This window comes from Mytilus galloprovincialis, chromosome 5 (genome assembly GCF_965363235.1).
Source record: "Mytilus galloprovincialis chromosome 5, xbMytGall1.hap1.1, whole genome shotgun sequence".
Lineage (NCBI taxonomy): Eukaryota > Metazoa > Mollusca > Bivalvia > Mytilida > Mytilidae > Mytilus > Mytilus galloprovincialis.
In genome coordinates, this window is record NC_134842.1 from 79,544,811 (window position 1) to 79,558,591 (window position 13,781).

At 31.7% G+C, this 13,781-nt stretch overlaps 1 long non-coding RNA gene across 1 annotated transcript; it reads left to right on the plus strand.

Annotated features, from left to right (window-relative positions):
- Positions 1 to 8,136: 8,136 nt before the first annotated feature.
- Positions 8,137 to 10,133, plus strand: LOC143074744 (uncharacterized). The gene is made up of 2 exons (XR_012978050.1): positions 8,137 to 8,277; positions 9,630 to 10,133. It is a non-coding gene; the product is annotated as an uncharacterized LOC143074744 (long non-coding RNA).
- The last annotated feature ends 3,648 nt before the right edge of the window (positions 10,134 to 13,781 follow it).

The following is a 13,781-nucleotide window of genomic DNA, read 5'->3' on the forward strand; positions in this document are numbered from 1 at the left end:
ATGGAACAGACAATGAATCAACAAGTTGAAAAGGTCGTTGAAATTTTAGAAAATGATATCAATAAAGGGGATGTTATTAAAATGTTTCTGGATTATAATGGGAAAGACTTTACCAAGATAAGAAACAAAAGACTGAAAGATGCAGTACAATTCATGACGAATAGTTCGAGAACAATGAGGAAAGCATTGATGCAACAAACATCAGCGATTAAGAAACTGAGTGATGCTCATCAACGGACAAAGGTATTACTGATATTTTAGTGTCTAGCTCATTGATCTTATCAACGGATTAAGGTCTATTATTTTTTTTTTCTAGCTCATTGAATATATGGAAAAGTAATTCACTTTAGAAATGCATTTTTGGAGGACTTGCGGCTTTATGTCAGTTGCCGTATGGCTTGAAATCTGGACTGAACTTATAAATATTTCTAATAGATCTAATACAGGAGGGTCCTCAATTTATTGATTGTTTAACGCCAAGTGGGAACATTGTGATCAAAACCTGCGTCGCTAAATACCCATAGGCGGCTATATATATTATGTTATTATTCTGTAATTTGTCAACTTTTAATTAAGATAAAGCTTTTTATCGATTAAATGCAGAGATTCTTACGGCGATCTTTTACACCTAAAATAAATATGTTAAATATACTAAAAAGTAAGGTGAAACAGGATGTATTTAAAACTTACATTTCATTAAAAAAAATATGTGTTTAAATATCGGTCGACTGCTAATCGAAATGTATGCTCTATATCTTCCTCATATTCAAATGATTCTATATTGAAAGTATCAACGTGTGACGGTTACAATTATTCAAACTCAATTCTAAAATAGTTTGAAAGATTAAAAAACAAATGCATATAAATTACATGTTATTCGGGATCATCAGATGGGACATAGGCTGAAACTTTCATTTAGTGTTCACCCAAAGTGGACACAATGAACTGACAGGCAATGTAATCCTTATCTTCTGTAAAGCCAAAGTTATAATAAACTATACTAGAGTGTCATCATTTTACCATTCTATAACATTCTGATCTTCAATTATGTTCACATGATTTGAGGCCGATACACAAATGGACATGCATTAATCTTTTTTTTCTTCATATACTTACGATGTACGAGCGCACCCAGGCTGATAAGTATGCTCTTGACTTGACGGGACTAAATAAGGCAAGTCATCACAAACTGATACGGATCCTACCTTACAACCCAATAACATGAAACAGCCCTACCTCGAACCAGATATAACCAAACATCATAGCGTAACATCATGAACATAACCTCATTTTGCCCGACCACGCGACATAATGCTAAGAAGTATTATCAGTCTTAATGTGATTGTACGGCTCGATACAATATGCAAAAAAACAAATATATAAATACATTTTTAAATATTAATCCTAGAATATGAAGCGTGGTGTTATTCCTAATAGCCTATTGACTGTTATTATAGTACACTATGTGACATGTTTGTTACACAATTATTGTCAAACATTGCTTTTTACAGACGCCTCAAATGTGCAAACGTGAAATAGACAGCCATGTGTGTCAATGGTTAGGGATCGATGGAAGACGAGCAGTAATCACAGAAACACCACAAGCGGTTACAACGAACTTAAACCTTTCAGAAGATGATAATGATGATATAAGTATTGCCGCTCCGACACCATGTTTGAATGGAACAAGGCAGGTCATCCATTGTAATACCGAAAGTAAAAAGATTGACAAACAAGACTACCTAACTACGGGTGACAGAAATAACAATAATTACATTCATTCAAATGACAAAAGAACACAAACTAGTTCAGACAGGATTCATGTAAGGCGTCCATTATTTTGCGACCAAAAAGGAATATATGTGTGAGTCTCCCTCTACCGCAAGTGCATGATGTTCATATTTATTTTTGAAAAGCTGAACCATATGCAACATTCGGGCATTCATTAAATATTGCATTCCACTTTGATATGCTTTACATGCACTATTCATTGTACATGTATAGATATGAAAAGTGTTACATCACTGCTATATTACAGTTTGTGCAAAGTAAAAACCAAACTATGAACAAATCAATCGAATAATGTGGAGCCATAGTAATAGATACGCTATCGAAGTCATACAAACCAATAAAATTCGCATGATGCAAAATTTCTAAATTCTAGCTGTACGAAAAGAAATACAGTCTATCTTAAATTGAGATAAAGTTTATGACAATCCAAATACTTTTCGATCACTATAACATCACTGAAGAGACATTAATTGTCGAAATCCGTATATGGTTTACAAATTTTAGCATCTCATGTTTGTGGTTTACCATCTTTGCTCCAAGTTTATTGTTTTCTATTTGGTGTTAAATTGATATAAATGTTCACTTTGTTACATTTTGTGATCATTTTTTTGGCATTCGTCAATGGCAGTCAGCAGGGTTTAAGAACATCAATTGTTTGACCTGTTAGTCAAATGCGTTTGTTACAATATACTTTTTCACATTTTTGGTCTTTTGGAAATTGTTGTTTTTGCTGTATTTAGACCCCTCTACAACGAAATTGGATTTACGTCTAAAAATGGCGGTTTTTATTAAAAGCAGTGGTTTTTATTAAACGCCATCATATTTTTGAAATTTTAGACTTTTATAAATATAATGTTATATGCTTGAATTTTTTGTATTTAACGTATATTGTGTAGTAAAAGGCAAAAGAAAAAAGTTTAAATTGGTTAACCTCTCATTTGTCATAAACTTCTGATCAGAAAATGAAAGAAATACATTATATTTCGCTATAATTCAACAGAGAACAACTGAAACATTATGATATAGTATTATCTATACATTCCAATCCTAAGAAGCGTTAACTTGTAAGCATAGGTAATATCTAGGTAATATCCTAACCAATTGTTATTTAAAGCAGAGATACTGGTGTTTTTAGTCACTCGGATGTAAATCCATTAAATCTCCAATACCAAAATGGACCAGTTGTATGTTTGAAAGGTCTGATATTTTACATTTAAAAACAAAGAGACTCTTCATGTTGTTAAATCTGATTACATTTACCAATATAATAGTTTAATCACATTTTTGCTGGTTCGTGTCATTAAATTTATTAAATTTATGGAGCACCTAACTTACCTAAGTTAACCCCAGTTTTTTGTTGGTGATCATGTTGTTTACTCTAATTACACTTACGGAGCACATTAGCTCACCCAGTTATTCGTGTTGGTAAAGAGGCATTAGCTGTCAAATTCATGTTCACCGATTTAAATTAAATTTTCAAAAACCTAAAACATATAAATCGTATATTCATTTTATAAAAAGTAACAATTTCCAATTCATCTGATCGATCAAATGTATCTTAATTTCGTGTATATTTTAATCTAATCGCCATCTAATTAACTATGGAGGTGACTTCCGAAGGCTATCGATGGTCATATGACCCGATATAAACATAAATTTAGATAAACATAGATAGCGAACACTTTTTCGAGGTATGTTTGATTTCATAATATCATAGGTTGAAATCATCGTTATAAGTATAAGGAGTATTTGTGGATCGAGTTTAACTTAGTGAATCAAATGGTTCACCCTTGTTTCATTTTCAATGTTGGCATTATGTCCTCTTAATAAGCAAATACGCATTATCATGAGTGTGTAATCAATCTCTAACTAAGAGTTAAATTGAAGGTCACATGAATACAGATTCAATGAGGTCGAAATTCACTTGCAAGTGAATTATTCATCATCAATGTTTTCTTAATTAAAATTGAACTAAACTGGCTGCAAAAAGCGAACTTTTATTTCAAAACACATGAACCACTTTCATAAATGATTCAACCAAAAACAATCACACTTTTTTGGTATATCTCGTTCCCGATACCCCAGTTTTTGTTTGGGTTCGTTACAGCAATCAATCAAGATATTAAAACAAGGGAACGGTTTTGGATTATTTACTTTATTCATTAAATGATATGTAACGAGTTCCAATGTTCACCTTTAAATTAACGTTTTCTTTGTGCGAAAATGAAAATTTAATAATATCTCATTAAATATTTTATGGTTAGTACCATTATTGTTGATGGTAGTCTTGAAGGGAGACTGTCAACTTTTGTGGTCATAAAAGTATAATGCATAAGTCGTCTTAACATCTGGTCCTAAGAGTCCTTTAAGAAACTACTGTACGCACTATGATATGTCAAAACATATTTATTACATTATTATCTTAAACAAATATGATTATCAAGAGGTTAAATAATTTATACATGTTAAAAGTATTTAAAGGTAAACATAATAAAAATTGAAATTACAAAAATACCAATAAACTCGAAGGTCAATTCAAAATTACAACCATTTTTGCATGGTTTTTTATGTGACATAAATAATTTAAATTTTGTCTTTTTTCATCTTTGATTTTAATATCGACATTCATACACATAGACACTTGTACCATCTTCATTTGATAGAAACAGTTTTCTATAATCTCTACTAAAACAAATAGCACACGGATCTTTTATGCCATCTGCAGGTCCCAACACAACTTCGCTCTTCTTTCCATTTGTAGAAAGACGATGAATATTGTTTGAATCACGGCCAACGACGTACACATTTCCCGGACGGTCTGTTGCTATACCATTGGGCATTTCTAATGCAGATGAATTGAAATTGAAAATTTGATTTCCGTCATCATTTATACAATGTACCACATCAGAAATTGGTTCTGATATATACATTTTGTTACTTCTGTAATGTACATAATATAAATCATCTCTACCAATCTTAAATGCCTTCAAATGTCTTAGCTCATAATCAAATATATGCAAATTGCCCTTGGTATCACCGACAAAAATATTTTCGTGGCCGGATGAAACACCCCAAACAGCATTTTTACATTTAAGAACGCGTCCTGGGATAAAATTATTTACCAGTTGTATACCACTTTCTTGCAATGCTACAACAACGTTTCCTGACATTGAATGAAATGAAACATCCCACGCATCACCGCCTAACTTGCATTCATCAATGAATTTTCCATTTTCACTATATGACAATAGACGATCGCGACTTGTTATAACAAGGTTATCGTTACTGTCAGTTGTAAGACCAGTGACGTCACCGTTTGTGATATCGATGCGATCGCAAAGCTTGAAAGATTTTGGAGCCGATATAATTTGAGCCTGCATATGCTTAAAAGGACAATGTTTCAGACCTGACTTTTCTTCTTTTAAAGTAACAGATCCTAGCCATTTACCATCCATAAAATTCTGATTCTGTTCCTGAAATGTCATGCGCGGATTAGAAAGATTTGGAACTATATTCTCCAGAAAACAATTTTCTTCGCTGACGATTGGCTGTAATTCATGCAGAAGAAGGAAAACATCCGGATCTGATCCGTTTTTGGTCAAAACGTCCAGTTGTCTCAAATATTTTTCTAACTTTGCAACTGATTTTTTCGAATCGACTTTTTCATATTCCAATAACTTAACTGCATTCTTTCGTGCACTCTGTAACTCTGATCGGATACTATTTTCAATATCATCAAGCTGTTGGATTAGCGAAGCCTTTACTTTTGCAATTTTTCTCACAATGTGATTCTCTTCGTGAATAATCCTTTCTTTTATTTCAGTTCTGCTTTGAATAATACGTTTTCGTGTTTCAAGTATTTGCTTTATTCCCTCGCATGTATCGTGGTATAGAGTCGACTTCGTTACGTTTTTGCATGCTTCCTGAATCGTATCGACTTTATCGCATAAAAGATGATTATCCGAGGTGCACATTTTGCAACAGAGAGTATCATGCTGTGTACAAAAGAAATTCAATGTCAGCTTAGGATGACTTGCACATTGTTTAGGCGATGTCACAGTTTCAACGTTTAATATAGACCGAACTTGAATGTCAATAATACGATGCGACTGTGACTCTCGACTTTCTTTATGCACATTAACACATTTATCACATAGAAAATGCTCACAATTCGTACACCATTTATCAGCTTGAACTGATTTATTAAGTTTAGAACAGGGTTGGCATTGTGAAATAGATGCCATGACTGATCTGAAACAAAGGATAACAAATCTTTGTAAAAAATGTATACTAGTGATATGTTTTTTGGACAGGTATTGTGTTTTTTTGTTAAGGGTTTCCACTTTCCACGGAGACACTGTTTATTAGACACAAGCTGAAAATATAGACGGGATAACAATGAAAATAGAAATATTTCTAAAATATCAAGTTAGAGATGTGTATCGGATGTCCTCTTAATGAAGATTGAAACCATTACATTATACATGAGAAAGAAAAAGAGAAAGTGAAAAGAAAAAAGTCAATTGAACTATATTAAACATATTTATTAACGAAATGCAAAATGAAATAATTCAAATTTGCTTAAAAAAAACCAAAAGCACTTCATTACAAACAAAATCATACACTCACGTTTCCTGAATTTATTGTTCGTTTTGTTTACTTTGGTTACTAGGAAGTCTAATCTTATTTGTTATTTTGTGATAATATTTTGTCAATGTATGTAACTTCTCTTTGTAAAATTTCTTTTTTTTGCGATATTGTCGAAACAATACAATAATTATTTTTTGATAGGGTATATATTACCTGACGTTGTCTGTTCCTCTTGTCCGTTACCTTATGAGTCGTTCTAAAGTAAATGTATTTATTTTACCTGTGAAATTGAAACAGTTGAGATGAAAAGCGGGAAATTCGAACATTAGAGATTAACCAGAAGTCTCAGTTGTTTTTTATTAGATTTTTGGGAAAGAAATTGGACAAGTTAACCGACATATATTCCCCCTGTATCAAAAATGAATGAAGATAAAACCAAACCGGTGCATTTATAATGGCACAACTAAAACGGAACAGAGATATCAGATATTCAATTGTTTACAAACTTGTATCTTATTTTACTGTAATAAGAACAAATTCACAAACATACTGAACTCCGAGGTAAATTAAAAACGGAACGTTCCTAATCAAATGGCAATATGAAAAGCTCAAACACATAAAACGAATGGACTTAGTACAGGCATTTTCTTGTTTAGAAAATGGTGGATTCATGATAAAATGCAGACATAATAGGAAAAATGTTAAAAAAATAGGGGTACAGCAGCCAAGGTTGTGTTGTTATCTTAATCACTATAAAACAAACAGATATATAAAGTGATTTATTTTATGATTATCATGTTGATGTCATGCCCGTTTGAGGCTTGTTTCATTCGACTTCATCTTCAGACAATGTGTTTGTTTCATCAAAATTATCTAGTTGCGGTAACTGATACTAAAACATACACGTTTTAATTTTATGCACTCTTTGTAGTAGGTTACTGGGTCTGGCAGATAAAATAAGAGTGAAAACATTGTTATACTGCAAGATTATTTGGGTACACTTAATGCCGTAGACTGTTCAAACTCCCATAGTGTATGTATTGTAGATGCAAACGTATTGATTTTGACCAAATACAGCCGTTTATATTTTATATAGATCAAAAACGGGAAGATTGAAAACATCAAAATGTGATAGTGATGGAACAGAGAATAGACGGATCGGCTTCAATACCTGCCATACAGCTTTGATCAGTTTTCTACTATGGACACTGTAGTACATAAAGAAAGCGCACTTGTATGTTTGTGTTAATGTATATGCATTTATATTTTATGTCGTTCTCATCATCATTTGGTTTAAAGACTCACTAATAGTTTACAACAAAGTATGCTCAGATGCAAAAGGATATAAGAGCTTATAAAATGAAAGGAATTCAATAATTCCTAAAGTTAATATAAGTACACTCAATATTTTCAAAAAGCATGTCTTTACTTCGTGGTTAAGAATAAGATAAGAAATAAGTTAAGTTACGGAATAAGGTCAGTTATCTAAAGTCTAGTCGTAAGATAATATTAATGTGAAGGACTCCAATTATTAGATAGAAATCCTGATAAATCAGTTCACCATAATGGCCGTCTGTGTCAAACGTTTACTGTTTGCAGCTTCGTTTGTATTGGTAGTGTTTGGAAATTCATTTGAAACAAAATTATTTTCAAAAATTGAACAAATCGAGAAAATTTTGGAGCTTTAAAAATTAAAATCGACAGTCAAAAGACAAAAAGGAGAAATAAATAGGTTAAATGATGTCATTAAAGAACTGCAAACACTATACACGGACGTCCAGCTTGTTAATACTGGAGACGATACAGTGACAAACAAAAGTCAGGAAGTTTTGAGGAAACCGAAAGTTTACAAAGTTAACCATAAAACTGATTTACCTATTGAAGATAAAGCAAGAGGTAAAATAAATAGTTATTATCATAAACAAGTTAATTAATTAGAGATATGGGGTATATGCCAATGAAACAACAACCAAATAACCGAAAGACGTTATCAAGGCAGCCTTAAGTAAAAGACAGATGATTGAACAATTTCTTCTTCGGTCCGAGTGAAGACCACGGTGGATTAATGTTATAAATAGTTCACTTAAGGCGGTACATAACACTACAGGGAGATAACTCTGTAAAATCAGAAGAACGTTTTAATGACGTTGTGTTGTTAAGGGAATATCAAGCTTCTCAATGATCAAAATAAGTTTTTGTCAAACTGCTATATAACCAGTGTAATTTTTCTGATTAAACGGTTGGTTCAAAGTTTTTGAAATTTTTATATTTTTGTCAAAGGGTCAAACTACATACTTTGTCAAAATTTAAAGAAAATAAAACGAGCCAAATTAATTTTAGTTCAGGTGTTAGATACCACCTTAAAGTTATCGCTAGTCGTCAAAACAGATGTAGGTTCGACTCCGATTTGAACTTACTAGAACTGCAGAAAATTTACGGGTTCTCTGGGTACGTTCATAAACAAATAAAAACTTGCCATATTGATTAACAACATAATTAACAAATCAATCAACTACATCAAAGCAAACTTCATATGACTTTTACAAACTCAATAAACAATTTTCCCTTTAAATTGCTAAAACATAAAGATAACATGACGAGAACACTGAATGCTTACTGTGACAGTGTTGAAGTAGATTAGAGACAACAATCTAAGCCCTTTTATACATCTCGATCAGTACGATAAAGTGTACACAAAAGAACATACAATTAATAATAAAAGTTCGGACATTTAAAGGTATATTGATTATCTATATACAATGACGTTTTGTGAACAAAATTTGAGGGAATAACAGACAACTACCTGTTATAATTCAACTTGCCTCATTCGCTTTGAACTGGCTCATTTACTTTTATAAAGGACACTAGTTTTATAAGAAGGTTTGCTCGATGGGTTTCTTCTTTACAAACACATAAGTGGTACTCGAAATAAAATAGTTGGAATAGTCAATCAATTAAAATATTTTGACAAAGAAAGAAAGGGCCGTCTATACTCTAGATAGGAAACATCAGTCTATAGAAAGACTTTAATATTTTAGAAATATTTTCAACCCAGCAACGAGCTATGATTACTGGGACGAGTATACCAGTCGGGACAAACGTTTTTCAAGCAGTGAAAGCGACCCATTGATTGTATAAATGTTTAAGCCATGATCCAATTACTGTAAAGTTTGGGGATCTTATATTATAAAGAGATAATTTACAATATTGCTGTCCTCACCTGACAATAATTACCATTACAATTTCAGTGAGTAGATTATTGAGTGCCAATATACCAGTAAAATCCTCATCAGTTGCAGTTTACGCCCAGCTTACCATACCAGAGAAGAATATTGGTCAGCACCATTCAATAGTTTTTGACCGCATAATTACAAACGTCGGAAACGGATATAACAAGCACACAGGGGTATTTACCGCTACACAGAATGGTATATACGCGATCACTTTTACACTCTTTCCAGCTCGCTCCAGCTACTTTGGAGTAGATATCTTTAAAAATAGTGAAATAGTATCTCAAATCTTTACAGATCACCGAGGATCGAGCTTTTGTGGCACAACACCAGTTTCTGTTATTACTTTGAACGCTGGCGACACCGTTTTCGTCAGGACCAGTTCAAATTATGCCGTTCATGGAGATGTATTCGCTGATGAATATATTAGAAGTTCATTTGCTGGATGGAAAATAGCCGATATTTAATTATATAAAAAGTACCAGACTTCGTTCTTAATAAAATGATGATATTCCTTTTAAATTTTGACTTGATTCTGTTTTTCAATTTTAAATTGACGCTAAAGAATTTTGTAGACTTTGTAAAATGTAACCAGTGTTTGGTAGAAAGAAGATGCACCTCGGGAATGTCAAAGAACGTCTCGTCCTTTTTATATAAAAAAAACCCCAAAAAAAACAACATCGGAAGATATCAAGACATTGTTCATAAACATTCTGTGTCCACTTCACAAATAATACACGATGGTCTTGAAGTTTAGATTTTGAATATTACTTAATTGTTTAGTGTTCTTTAGTGATACTAGTATACATTTGACGTTGCTCGGTACTTCCCGTCATTGGGTTATTGTGCTATCGTAAACTTTTGTATTGTTGTCGTTCGTTGTTTCATAAGTGCTTTTTCTATACGCCCGTTTGTGTTTCTTTGTTACATATTTGTTTGTTTTTATAGTGATTAAGATATAAAACAATGTTGACTGTTGTACACCTATTTTGACATTTGAACCTACTACGTCTGTTTTGATTTTTTAACACCTCGTTGTCAATATCATGGAATGTTATGCAACTGTCATACAAATGTTTAGCTAGCTATAAAACAAGGTTTTATCAACTATTTTCTCTTTATTTAAAAGACATGAAGATGCACACGGTTTCATTCGTCAACAAAGAGACGCAAAAGATACCAGAAGGTCTTTCAAACTCTTAACTCATAAGTAGAAAATAAACTGACTAGCCATGGCTTAAAAAATAAAGACACACATACCACCAAATGTATACATAATACAACATAGAAAACTAAAGGCACGAACTCCATCATAGTGACCTCTGGTGCTCTGAAAGTGTAGCCAGATCCTGCTCCGAATGTGGCACCACTCGTGTTGATCATGTTAATTAAATTGAATTATTTTAGAAACGTAACACATACTGACAAGAAAATGTTTAACATAAGATTTTATATATTCATGGTGCTTATTAGTGAATATGAAACCATATTCTTTGTTTGACGAAGGTCTGCAATGCAGAACAAAAACATCTTAAAAACATATTTTCAAATACAAATGAAGCCATATAAAACTTGTTTAAAAGCAGACTTTTTTTTCTCATAAAAATAAAAAACAATAATCTACAAAATACCACAAAAAAAATGGTCAATATCAATACTATAAAACATAGGGTGAACATTTTATTCTGTAAAATGGTAATTTGTTGTACTGACATTTTTTGTATTTTTTTTTGTATCGTTTAAATGCTTTCTGTTTGGTTAAGTTCACTAAAAAGTTGTCGTACATGTCTGAAGATCAATTTTATGACCATTTCAAGTTTTGGCGTCCAGCCTTTAGAAAGTACACATTTTGATATAAGCCTTATTTCTAATACAAATTAATAACAGACAGAAAATAATTCATTAGTCAAAGACACTTCATAATTCTATAAAGAAACCTATTGAGTAATTACACGATTAAAGACCAATAGATTGATTTATGGTTTAAATATTGTTTCTTATGAAATTTAAATCAAAATAAACTATGACTGTCCAAAAACAATTTTAGTTATTTGTCAAAAGTTCAAATATTTTTACACCTGATAAGCCCACTGTAAACTGTATTAAATAACCTTATCAGTTTAAAGTGCAGTTGTCATATTCCAAAAAAACAATTCAGTGTGTAATTTAATTACTTTTCCTTTTTGTTTAAAATCAGATTGGGTGTATCGTTTTTCTTGTTGAAAAAAGATACCAGCAAGGCTATCTTACTAAATTAAATGAGGACGGTCATAGTAGTTCCTTACATAACTCGTGCGACACTTCAAAGACAAGTGATATATGATATCATGGATTATCAATTTCCTGTTTAATTTGCTATGAAAGTTTCAAAGCTTTTCATCACAGAAATAAATTTCATTGAAACAGAATATCCTTTTCTCAAAATATTAACGTTTTTGTATGTGTTAAAACGTTAATATTTTGAGAAAAGGATATTCTGTTTCAATGAAATTTATTTTTTAACTCAATGCATGTTCCATAATGAAATTAAAATTATACAGTGACCAAAAAATTAAATTCAAAAGTTATAATTTATCATTTTATTTATCAAAAAAGCGTTTGACTAAAATATTTGTTATTTTATAGAATACATCTACGAAAAGGTTAAATAATAAACTCATCACAGATACCAGGATTAAAATTTTATATTTACGCCAGACGCGCGTTTCGTCTCCAGACTCATCAATGACGCTCGAATAAAAAAATATTTATAGGGCCAAATGAGATCCTAAAATTCCCGAAAGTTTTGCCAAATACAGCTAAGGTAATCTATTCCTGAGGTAGAGAAACCTTAGTTTATCAAAATTTCAAAATTTTGCTATCAGTTAATTTATAATTATGAACATATCAATGATAACTCAAGTCAACACAGAAGTGCTGACTACTGGACTGGTGATACCCTTGGGGAAATAAATCTCCACCAACAGTGGCATCGACCCAGTGGTTGCAAATAAACTCATCATAGATACCAGGATTAAAATTCTATATTTACGCCAGAGTCGCGTTTCGTCTCCAAAAGACTCACCAGTGACGCTCGAATCGAAAATTGTTTATAGAGCCAAATTATAAACTATAGTTATATTTGATAAATTTGTAAAAGGGACTTGTATTGCAATTGAGAATTAAGGAGTTATTCGTAATTGTTATGAGAGTTAAATAGTCTCAGTTCTACAGAATTATTTAGTTCTAGTTACCACTAAGTTAAATGTTTCTTTATTAAAAGTTCTTTCGTTCTTTGGTCTACTTATAAATACTAATTATCATAGGTACCATTTGTTATACACTGACATTGAAATTGACAAATTTGACATAGACTGATTTTAAACCATAGACTTTATTTAATTTATGGGTAAGACATTAATTTCTTACCAATGTAATTTGACTACCTATATTGTGTTCAAACTATAAACGCGAAACACATTAAGATTTTATCAACGGATATATTCAAAACCGAAAAGTTAATAATATAGCTATTTTATTCAATTTAATCAATCTAATAGTAGCAATTTACACAATGTGTTTCATTTATCAATAACAATATTCTGGAAATATTTCAAATTTAACAATTTAAAAATAAATAATACAAGTCTTCAAATGACAAATTAAGCTTTGATCATCGTAGACCCCCTGCAAAGGAACCTTGTTCGTCCCGCTGCAAGAATAGAATTATATAACACGAGCATAATTAACAATATCAAAAGCTAGACTGCGTTTGTGTTTAATTGGAGCCCATTCATATATAACTTTCGTTTACCTGAAGTTCAGAGGTAAATATTAAATATAATTCATGTTGCTTTTTAGCTTATAGGTAGGTTCTGCCATGTGGATCAAAGTACAAACTATTGAAAACAGTAATGATTGATCAAAATAAAAACAACAAAACGATAATGAGCAAGTCACTATTGAGAAAACTAGAGATTGATGAAAATAAAAACAAGCGACAATGAACAAAACGCTCCTGAGAAAACTAAGATTGTTTAGCACCAACTAAAGCAGTGAACTCACGAATAAGTAGTTCTGTAAAGTTTTTCAATACACAAATAATGGAACAGATGTAAAGGAATCCTTATCTTTTGAGTTCTTTTGTGCATACAACGTAAACTATCAATAAATGTGATACTTGTCCATAGC